Source organism: Leptodactylus fuscus, chromosome 9, assembly GCF_031893055.1.
Source record: "Leptodactylus fuscus isolate aLepFus1 chromosome 9, aLepFus1.hap2, whole genome shotgun sequence".
Lineage (NCBI taxonomy): Eukaryota > Metazoa > Chordata > Amphibia > Anura > Leptodactylidae > Leptodactylus > Leptodactylus fuscus.
This window is the reverse complement of record NC_134273.1, coordinates 15415760-15428555: the sequence shown is the minus strand read 5'-3', so window position 1 is coordinate 15428555 and position 12796 is coordinate 15415760.

The window sequence follows — 12796 nt, the reverse complement described above, 5'->3', positions numbered from 1 at the left end:
TGGTTTGCAACACTGAGGCAGCAGCTGACTTCCTAATTACATCATGGAAGACAGATTTGCATATTCTTCCCATAATCACACCTGCAGGAACATAGCCAAGACGGACTGATCTGCTCCATTCATGAGTGGGGGGCACTAAGAAGGCATTATGTTATGGGAAAAGGCACTAAGAGAGGGGCATTTTATGTGGGGGCACCATATTGAGTGTAGGGGCACTAAGAAGGCTTTATATTATGTGGAAAGGTACTAAGGGAGGGTCATTCTATGTGGGGGCACCATAAAGGGCATCACAATGAGTGTGGGGGAACTATATGATGTGGGAAGGTACTAAATGAGAATCCTATTATGTGGGGCACCATGGGGGTAACACAATGAGTGTGGCGGCAATAAGAAGGCATTTCATTATATGGAGGGTCACATTATGTGAGGGCACCGTGGGGACATCATAATAGGTGTACATGGGGCACTAAGAAGACATTACGTGTAAAGGAGCTAAGGGGGGATCAAACTATGCGAAGGCACCATGAGGGCATCATAATGAGCATGGGGGCAATAAGAAGGCTACTTTTACCAGAGGGTATGTCAGGGTGGGGCATATGGGAGGAAAGCAACACTGGTGTAACTATTTGAGTCACAGAGGTCACAACTGCAACTGGACCCAGAAGCCAATGGGGCCCACAGGTCACCCTCACCTCACTGACCCTCTGGTTGCTCCAACCCTTCCCTGATGTCACAGGAGAGGAGGGATTGGGCGAGGCAACCCAGAGCACTGGTTCCAATCAAATGACTCAGGAGTCAAATCCAGGCTGGATTGAGTGAGTTGATCTTAACTCCCCGGACAAGCCCTTTAAGTTTCCCCTTTATTTCCAATGGGCAGGGGCCATTGGACTGCAGACTCCCTTTTATACGTATTATGGTTGACCCATCAACATTCCTCCTCTTCCCTCTCCATCAGTTATCTGTAGTTGGCACGTAGTTTGCGGTTGTATTTATTAGACCCTTTATGTAACCTGTTTATGACGTAGCATATCAACACTATGAAACTTTGATCGCCGCTCATATCCATCACACGTTCCATAGTCTAATTCACACCACGAGAGATAACTATTCCATATCTCGTGCGCAGTCTTGTCCCCGAGCCGACACGAAATATCCATCCAGTAAAGTGACGATAACCTTGAAAATTACCAACGTATACAACATTTCTCTAGCGATGGGCTGCAAAGCATTGTGGGTATGAGCAGGTAATTGCATTGTGTGTATGGCTGTGTTAGTAGGTGTTCGGGGGTTCGGGGCTGATTGCATCGGTGACCCCTCTGGCAGTAAAGGGACAATAGCATTTTACGTCCAGTCTCTGAGTCTCAGCACAATCTGCATAAGGTTTTATTCGACCTTCAAGATGTCTTCAAGAGGTTGCAGAATTTTGTGCAAGTTTTGCCTGTGAAATACAGATGGTGTTTAGCTAAACCGTAAGAATACGGCTGCATACCTCAAAGGGGTTACTTTCTCTGTCCATTAGGAGGGTCCCATAAGCAGATCACAGGGTATCCTGATGTGGAGACCCTCGATGATCAGCTGTAACCTGTAGGAAGATCTGGCAGCAAGCGTTATGTTTTTCTGCAGCGCCTCCGCAGGATAAGTGAAGCATTACACAATGTCCATTGAAATCAATAGTCTGTTAATGTGTATACATTTTTATATAATACAGTATTACAATTTTCCATGTCATTATCTATATTATAAAATCCTTATACAGTATCTCGTGGTTTTAAACATTTTATACTGACATTAGGCCAAACTTCCTGTTCTGTGAAGATCACTTCTCATTAAAGGGATTCTATCATGAAAAGTCACATTTTTTTCTTGATCACACGTAGGAATAGCCTTAAGAAAGGCTATTGGTCTCCTACCTTTAGATGTCTTCTCTGCGCCGCTGCTCGGGAGAAATCCCGCTTTTCGTCTGTATGCAAATGAGTTCTCTCACAGCACTGGGGGCGGGCCTTAATCCACAAACAGCACTGGGGGCGTGAGATCTCCAGCGCTGCCTCCATCTTCTTCAGGGATGGGTCTTCTTCACATCTTCTTTTGGGGGTTGGCTTCAAACTTGGCGGTGGTGGAGAGTTTTCTCCCAGTGCTGTGAGAGTGCTGAGAACCACCCCCAGTGCTGCGAGATAACTCATTTGCATACCGACAAAACCCGGGATTTCTACGGTGGCATGGAGAAGACATCTAAAGGTAGTAGAGGAATAGCCTTTCTTAAGGCTATTCCTACGTGTTTGGGATGAAAAATTCGATTTTCATGGTAGAATCCCTTTAAACATTGTATACTTATACTAGGTTGTACTTCCTGTTCTGTAGAGATCACTGTAGCATTCCCTGCACAGCCACACAGTTAGGGCTCCCGCTGTGCAGAGAACACTGTGGCCATGTTACTGTATTACAGGTCAGACCCCATCGATCATAAAGTGATATCATAATGGAGAAATATGCCAGGACTTCATGAGATGTAGGAATATCCCTTTAAATTACAACTTAGTCTTAATCCACAACTACAGCCGGGGCCCAAAGACGGAGCACAATCTTCACACCTCTCGCCTTCCATTTATTAGAACATTTTCGGATTAATATGGCTTAGTTTCGTACGTTGCGTTATCTAATCTTTCACTTCATGTAAATCTATTTCACAAATGACAACAACCCAAACAGTCTTCGCTCCGTCCGTCATTCACCGTGATAGATGGAGCCATACAAGACGCTAGAACATTGCTGCGCGGTGCAAGATGTGGAGACAGGACGAGATGTTCAGACACTCCGGCAGAGGAAATAATTAATGGCTCCTGAAAACATCTCCACATAAGAGGCTGGGGACAGTCTGCTGGAAAATGGCCGAATAGGCGCACGGTCCATACTGATACGCAGCTCATGTAACGGCGCCGAATAGTCCAACAACACCAACTACTACATGAACGCTGCTGAAAGGGAACCTGTCATGGTGACTCAGGGCACTAAACCAGACATAGGGTCATATGGACCGGAAGTTTGGTGTCCCAATGGCCCCGGTACAAAAAAAAGTAGTGACAGATCCCTCCGGCGCATTCATACTAAAGGTTTATATAATCCTATTATAAGTTTAGCATTATTTATTTATATTTATATTATTTTCATACATCTCCTTTAATATTCTGTAATGAGAATATCCAAGAGACCTCAACTGTCCCAGTAGTGGTCCCTGCACACAGTATTGTGGCCCCTGCACACAGTATTATGTCCCATAGTGGCCCCTGAACACAGTATTATGTCCCATAGTGGTCTCTGCACACACTATTATGGCCCATAGTGGCCCCTGCACACAGTATTATTCCCCATAGTGGCCCCTGCACACAGTATTATCCCCCATAGTGGCCCCTGCACACACTATTATGCCCCATAGTGGCCTCTGCACACAATATTATGCCCCATAGTGGCTCCTGCACACAGTATTATCTCCCATAGTGGCCCCTGCACACAGTATTATCCCCCATAGTGGCCCCTGCACACAGTATTATCCCCCATAGTGGCCCCTGCACACAGTATTATACCCCATAGTGGCCCCTGCACACAGTATTATACCCCATAGTGGCTCCTGCACACAGTATTATCTCCCATAGTGGCCCCTGCACACAGTATTATTCCCCATAGTGGCCCCCGCACACAGTATTATTCCCCATAGTGGCCCCCGCACACAGTATTATGTCCCATAGTGGCCCCTGCACACAGTATTATGTCCCTTAGTGGCCCCTGCACACAGTATTATGTCCCATAGTGGCCCCTGCACACAGTATTATCCCCCATAGTGGCCCCTGCACACAGTATTATGTCCCATAGTGGCCCCTGCACACAGTATTATCCCCCATAGTGCCCCCTGCACACAGTATTATGTCCCATAGTGGTCCCTGCACACAGTATTATGTCCCATAGTGGCCCCTGCACACAGTATTATGTCCCATAGTGGTCCCTGCACACAGTATTATGTCCCATAGTGGCCCCTGCACACAGTATTATGTCCCTTAGTGGCCCCTGCACACAGTATTATGTCCCATAGTGGCCCCTGCACACAGTATTATCCCCCTTAGTGGCCCCTGCACACAGTATTATGTCCCATAGTGGCCCCTGCACGCAGTATTATGTCCCATAGTGGCCCCTGCACGCAGTATTATGCCCCATAGTGGCCCCTGCACACAGTATTATGCCCCACTGTGGACACTCATGAACAATTATTATACTTTGAAGTCTTTTCAGACCCCAGAGTATCATAATCGGAGACCGAGGGAGGATACCAACATAAAAAAACACTGTTACTTACCTCTCCCTGACTCCGGTGCAGTCCCTGCTGATGTCGGCCATTTTCAATGACGTACAGGATGTCACTTGAGCCGGGGCTTGCTTCGTGACACATAAGGACGCAACCCCTGATCCATGTCACATCAGGAACGTCACACAAGTAGGCCTGAAGCCTGTCTTGAGCCAGGAGAGGTAAGTAACACAGTTTTTTTTTATGTTCCCTTTCCTCCCCTGGACCTCTGATCATTATACTCGGAGTCTGAAAAGACACCCGAGTATAATAATAGTGTTTGTGGGGCCCGTGGTCTTACTTACCTGCTCACAGCAGCCTCTTCAGAAGAGGAGGCGCCGGCAGCCATGAGCAGGAACCAGGATCGGTAAGTAAATAGGGTCCGTTACTTGCTGAAGTTATTGAAAAAAAAACCAACAAAACCTGCGGTAGCGGCTGTCACCAGGCCCCCTAATGTACCGGGTCCTGTGTCAGTCGCTACCCAGACAGTTACGCCCCTGACAATACCAACAACACATATCACTGTGACCAGACTCTGGTCAAAATTCTGTAACTGTCATATTCCCACTGACCACTAGGTGGCAGAATCAGATTGTAAAATGGGAGTTTTGTCTTTTAACTTCAGGAAAGTTAGAAAAGAATAAAAACAAACTATTTATCGGAATGAAATCTAGAAACTGGAAGAGAAACACTTGAATTATAATGCGCAGGATGTGCGGAGTCCAGGCAATCAGAAAAATGGGATTTAATCATTAGGTGCTGAGCGCCCGTGATCTGAAATTAGGTATTGAAATTTTTTTTTCGTTTCGCAATCAATTTTAATGGTTAAATGATTTTTTTTTTTTTTTCAGGATTTAATATTATAAGATAAATTTTCCAATAATTAATATTATTAGCTTTTGTGGCAATTTCATGAAGGTCAATGGGGCGCCAAATACTAAATGTGTCCGTGGCTGTTAAATATTGGGATTTTATGCGGTTATTAATACAAACAGATGGGAATCTATGGCCGTAGTTTATGTGACGCTGTTTATTTTTATTATATTTGGCTATATCATTGAGCTATCGAACTATATAGAGGGAACCTTGTCAGCCAGTAGAGGGCGCTGCAACAAAAACTTTCTGGATTTTCATGCTCTGCCAGTGAGCACAGCGCACAGATATTATATAGACTGTATTTTATTATGTGTCTGCAAAATAATGTGCAAAAACGCCACAAATATATGTAAATCCAGCCATAGAGGAGTTATGACGTTTGGAAAAGGTACCTGCGACGTTCCAGACACAGCGCCACCCTAGTCCACAGGCTGAGTCTGGTATTGCAATATCAGGTGCACATAAAATATCATGCATGTCCATACATCTGGTGCATTTTAAGAAAATAAGGAGCAAAAAGTATATAAAATGCATAAAAATAATTAGGCCCATGCCATGTAGAGATGTGCCCGTCCTTACATTTCTTCTTCGCTCGATCTATCTGGAGATAACTAGCACAAGATGGCCAGCTTTGGAAAAAAAACGTGATTTCGTGATACTCATTCATGAGTTGTTTATATTGGATGTGTCTATAGGTCGCCATCCAGTGGTCGTGATGTGAATTGCAGCCTGTCCATACTTTTGCAAACCTGTCCCCCAAAATGCGTCGAATTTCTATGGGGGGAATTAGATTTAGTGTCACCTCTCCGTTGTTTAAGTCCCTCAGGGGAGAGGCGGATTGCTAAAATAGGAGTAATGCCCAGTCCAACGGACGCCATTTTAGTCCGTCATCATAAAACTGAAACCTGCAGAGGACACCATTTTAGTTCATCATTATAAGTCCGTGCAGGACTTTTTCCTCCACCTATATTCGTCAGATGGATATTTATCCATGTAGGTGTGAATGTGGCCAAATTTGCAGAAAGTTAAGGATGGATATCTGTACTCCACTTGTTTTTGCACAATTTGTGGCAAATCTGGTGCATTTTGCTTAATAAATCTCCCACTATTCCCTATACAGTGTGCAGGGATGATCTGGAGCAGAGGTTGTTCCTCCTGTTCCTCCTATAGTGGGGGTCCACGCTGTTATCCCCCACTCATACCCTCATTAAAGCCATTACTTAAAGCATCTAGTCCTTGCAATACGTCCACTTACAGAATATGTTGCTACTTGCTTCTCGTGTCGGTGTCCTGTGCACTTACTTTAAGGGTCCTTCAGAGAAGACTTGACACTCTCGGCCCACGCAGTGGTCTAGCTGTAGCATCAGATGAGCAACAAACCACTTCTCACTTACAATGGGCCGTACCATACATGTCAAGTGCAATCTAAATTGGCAGGTCAAAGCAAAGCCACGAAAATGGTGCCTAAATATCCGCCCCCACACTAAACAGCCGAAGCAGTGAAGCCCGGGGGGGAAGGATGAGCGAATATTGAATAATAAGGAGCTGATGGAATCGTAACAATCCCTGTGTACTGTATAGGACCATATAGACATCATAGATAGGGCCGCACTCTATGAACCAATGCATGAGATAGTAATAAGCACTCGTGCTTTAACCCCTTCCCATTCAATTTTTACTCCCTGCCTTCCAAAATCCACAACCTCTTAAGTTTTCCATTCACAGAGCCATATGAGCATCCTATTTTTCAGACCATAATGCATACCTCCCAACTTTTGAAGAACCGAAAGAGGGACAAAATGTGCGGCGCACGTAGCGCTGCGGCAAATTTAGCCCCGCCCACTTTTGTGTTGACTCCGCCCACTCGTTAATTTTTCATGTGCCCGCACACAGTATAATCCTCCTACAGCCACCCGTAAATTATATGTCCCCCCTCTATCTCTCCCCCAGTTTCATATACACCCTTCATGTCCCCCCTCCATCTCTGCCCCCAGATTCATGTCCCCCATCTCTGCCCCCAGATTCATGTCCGCCCATCTCTGCCTCATGTCCCCCCATCTCTGCCCCCAGATTCATGTCCCCTTCATCTTTGCCCCCAGATTCATGTCCCTCCATCTCTGCCCCCAGATTCATGTCCCCCATCTCTGCCCCCAGATTCATGTCCTCTCCATCTCTGCCCCCAGTGTCATGCCGTCCCCTCCTTCATCTGCCCCCAGTGTCATGCCGTCCCCTCCTTCATCTGCCCCAGTGTCATGCCGTCCCCTCCTTCATCTGCCCCCAGTGTCATGCCGTCCCCTCCTTCATCTGCCCCCAGTGTCATGCCGTCCCCTCCTTCATCTGCCCCCAGTGTCATGCCGTCTTCTCCTTCATCTGCCCCCAGATTCACGTTCCACCTCTACATTAAACTTACCTTCTCCTCCGCTCCCTCGCCGCTCTCTGCGCGCCTCTCTCGTTGACACATGCGGCTGAAGGAAGGAGCTGACACAGGGAGGTATGCATAATGGTACAATGTAATATTCCATAGGATGTAATGGGAAACTGGAAAAAAAAAAAAGGCAGAATGGGGTGGAATTGGAGAAAAACTGCGTTTACGCGACTTCTAACTGGATTTACGTTGACGCCGTACACTGTGCAGCCAAAATGATGTGCAAACTGTATTCTATGGGTCAGTACGATTACGGTGATACCAAATTTATGTCGTTTTTTAACATTTTAACCCTAAAAAAAAATCCAAAAGTTTGCTAAAATTTTCACAATCTGACACTGGTAACTTTTGCTCTACTATAACATTTAAGCCTCAGTACAGACAACGCTTCAACGTTCGAGGTTTTGCGTCAGAATATAGCAGAGGACGGGAACCCGAGTGTCACTTTTCCATTAACCTGAACGCGCCGCCTCGCCGGACGCCCAACCTTAAGAGAGATTACAATTATAATTTGTCGCTCTCCCTGTGGGCGGAAAGTTTTCCGCGTTGTAAAGGTTACCGGTATTAAACTGGCCGGCCGGGTTATTTTCATATCTCGAAAACAAATCACATTCCCTGACAAAACGAGGAATAAAAAGTCCAATGTCTCCGTCGCCGCCTGACACCGCTAAAAAGTGGCTCAACAGGAAGAAATATAGAAGTCTTGATATCGCCATAAATAACGCTTTGCCGAAACATGAGCGCGTTTTACAGACCAGCTGCCCTTTGAATATACACGAAGCATCCCTGAAATATTAATGTGTGTCGGCGGTGACATAATATAACGCTGTCCAGGAGGAACCAGCAGAGGAACCGGGAATTTATAATGTAGAATGATTAGATATTCATGCAAGACGTGTTCATGGCTCTGCCAACTTAAAGGGGAAGTGTGTTCTAAAAAGGTGGAAGTTGTTTTTTTTTACATTATTCACTATATGGGGTCAACATTGCCATCAATTTATAGGTCACGTTATTATGGATTCAGCACATATTAGGTGTACTAAGAAGGACGACTGAAATCTGCAGCACATGGAGAATTTGGGTATTGTAACCCCTATCTCTGTCCACTTTGACCCCAGCCCATTCCCAACCATGTCTCAATGTTCCCCACATAGTACAATGCCCTGTTAGCGGCTCTGACATAGTAGAGTGGACCCCACGCTGTCTTCTTCAATGTGGTTCCTACACTATAATGTCCCCCTTAATGTGGTTCCTACACTATAATGTCCCCCTTAATGTGGTTCCTACACTATAATGTCCCCCTTAATGTGGTTACTACACTATAATGTTCCACTCAATGTGGACCCCACGCTGTCTTCCTTAATGTGGTTCCTTCACTATAATGTCCACCTCAACGTGGACCCCACACTGTAATGTCTCCCTCAACGTGGTTGCTACACTATAATGTCCACCTCAATGTGGACTCCACACTATAATGTTTCCTTCTTCAATAAGTTTCCTACATTATGTCTCCCTTAATTTGGACCCCACACTATAATGCCCCCCTCAATGTGGTTACTACACTATAATGTCCACCTCAATGTGGACCCTACACTGTCTTCCTCAGTGTGGTTCCTACACTATAATGTCCCCCTCAATGTGGTTCCTAAACTATAATGTCCCCCTCAATGTGGACCCCACAGTCTTCCTCAATGTGGTTCCTACACTATAATGTCCACTTCAACATGGACCCCACACTGTAATATCTCCCTCAATGTGGTTCCTACACTATAATGTCCACCTCAATGTGGACCCCACGCTGTCTTCCTCAATGTGGTTGCTACACTATAATGTCCACCTGGATGTGCACCCCACACTGTAATGCCTCCTTCTTCAATAAGTTTCCTACATTATGTCTCCCTTATGTTGGATCCCACGCTATAATGTCCCCCTCAATGTCGTCCTTACACTATCATGTCTCCCTTAATCTGACCCCCACACTATAATGTCCCCGGAGCCAAGACAGTGGTTGAATGGTGAAACATGGAGGTGAAAACAAGGATATTCCTCCCATCATGTGACACTGCGGGACAGCACTATTGTGGCGCGAATCGGTTCATAATGCATCGGATTCGACTTGAATATTCCAAATTGTTCTGCTTCTAATGAAATCGAAGAATTTGGGATTCATTTAAACTAAAATGGCCACTGCAACAGTAAATCTTTATATTGTGGAGTCTCCATGAAAAAAAATTATACTCACATTCCCTTACCGGACTCCTTGGTCTTACACGACTGTAGTGGTTTTTGCGGATCCGCAACACAAATTTCACTCTAAAAACTCATTCCGCAGACGTCCATGCCCAACCGCAAAGTGCATCCGCAACCGTGTGTATCAGTATTATGCGGATCCGCAAACAACAAGACACACAAAAAAACACACATGTTGACATCCGCAATTGCGGATATACACTGATGTATGTTCAGTGTATATCCACATAACTGCACGTGCCCATAGACTTCTAGGGGACAGTCCGTGCCGTAAAAACACGGCCATTACAGACATGCGGTATACTGTCCGGGCCACGGTTGCGGCGCACCATACCACGGACCAAAACTACGGTGGTGTAAGAGGCCTCATAGAAAACTATGGGACTGTAAATGGTTCGCAATTTTAAACCCGCGATTGTGGACCATTTGCGGTGTAAAACTACGGTCGTGTAAGACCAGCACGTCTGGCAATCTGCGTCTTCCTCCTCAGGGCACACTTCTGTGACATCGGGACGCTCGGTGTGCCCATGTCACCAATGAGGCCTAATCACAGGCCTCACCCGTGACCCTTAATGCATGACATGACAGACGTCAGGCACCTGGAGGAGGAAGACGCAGATATCTGGATGCCGATAGGAGGCCGGAAAAAGGGGGAGGGGAATATAAATGTTTGTTATTTTTTACACCCTCCCTGCCCTCCACCCCACACCCAGAGTATAATAATTTACTGCAAATCATGTCGTAGCGGCCATTGAAGTTTGTCCAAGACAAATCCCAATGTGTTCTGTTTTATAAAAAAACAGAACAATATGGAATATTCAGGGTCAGAGTAATAATTTCACCTTCGTTTTTATGTATACAAGCTCGGACTTATACACGGACGAATACTGTACGGAACAAATCTTCAGAGGTTTGTCCATCCTTAGACCGTAGCAGAATCAAGGACTGCCCTGAACCAAGGAGGTATGCAGACTGGAGGCCCGCTGCTATATAGCAACCCATCACCACCACTCAATCAATAGGGGGCTGATGGGGGGACAGAGGGGACCATCTCCCTTTCTCTAACCATTTAGGTGATGCAGTTGCTATTATTGCAGCATCTTAAGGGTTAAATGGCCAGGACTGAAGTTATGGCCGATCCCGGGTGTTGAAGCAGTGTCAGCAGTAATATGCAGCTGACACCCACTATTGATGGAGTGGGTTTAGGTCTTGAGCTGGTGCGACATGAAGTTATAACTACACACAGGCAGACACGGCTTCATATTCAGTGTGAGAGTCCCAACATCTAATGTCAGGAACGAGCAGTAAACCCCGATGCACAATATCAGGGCTCGCCGTTAGAAGCATCAGACTGATGGCCCTCCGTCTGCCAGGGCCGAGGCCAAAGCTTTAATTTACAACATTCACTTCACAGCTGCCCAATGAAACAATCTGCGTGTGATTTACTACAAATAAGATGGCCGCAGCAATTTCTGTCTGAATTACATTTTAGGGCGACGAGAAGCCGTCAGCGATATTGCTTGCAAGCCTTTTATTTTAATGTATGGCGCTGGTTAGTGAGTGCGGTCCACGAGGAGGGGTAAATGTTTATCCGTGAGGAGAAATAAGACGAATATCTGTCGCATACTTATAGGTAGTACAGGTAATAAATATATATATATATATATATATATATATATATATATATATATATATATATATACAGGACCGAGTAACTTACATTGTACTGTCCTGCAAAGTTACTGGGAATTACTAGATCACATATACAGGGGACAACATATATATATATATATATATATATATATATATATATATATATTAGTCTGCCCTATATGACCATTCACTTCTATGGCACTGCCAGTGATCACCGCCGCTCCATTCACATGGGGCACTTACGGGTAAGTTTGGACCCCTGTCCTAATGATTGTTGTCCAAGTAATCCGATCAGACACTCATAACTACCTATAGCGGTAAAAACCCCTTAAAGAACTGGGGTTCGATACCCAAAACTGTCACAGATCAGCTGATTTTTTTTACGGCTTACCAAGCATAGCACCATACATTGTATAGTGGCTGTACTTGGTATTGCATCTCAGTCCCATTCATCTAGCTCAGGGGTAGGGAACCTTTGGCTCTCCAGCTGCTGTGAAACTACAACTCCCAACATGCTCCATTCACTTCCATGGGAGTTCCAAGAACAGCAGAGCCAGTATGCATGCTGGGAGTTGTAGTTTTGCAACAGCTGGAGAGCCGTACGTTCCCTACCCCTGGTCTAGCTTAACAATTGGTCATCAATATCATAGTCCTGGAAAATCCCTTTAAGGCCCCAGCAAAAATAAAGCACTGCAGAAAAAAAAAACACGGCGGAAACGCTTCACAGTTTTTCCCGCAGTACTTTCTGCTTTCATTATACCTACAGGGAAAACTGCTGGCATTAACATGCTCTGATTTCCAAAAACGCAACATTTTTTGGAAATCGCAGCATTTCCGTTCTGCATATTTTTCTGCAATGTGTGGAAGGGATTCGCAAGAAACCTATCCACCTTGCAGGAAATGTGACACGCCGCCGTTTTTGCCACAGAGTTTACACCACGTGGGGCCGTGGCCTAAGGCAATTATACCCCTCCCTTTCCAAATCTGCAGGGGTCACCTAGTGGCCGTGTCTGGAACTGCTTTGCAAACAACAATACCACAATAGCGACCACACAGCTCCTTACACGTTGTAAGCAGTCCCATGGACATCTAAGGCCGCAGGCTACCAGGGCATGCTGGGGGTTGTAGTACCACAACAGCTGGAGAGTCTATTGTGCTAGAGAATAAATAGCTTTGATCATTATTATTATTTTTTATCTATAAAAATCTAAATAAAACGATGAGAAGGAAACCGTTTCACTCTGTTCTCTTCGAATTTACCA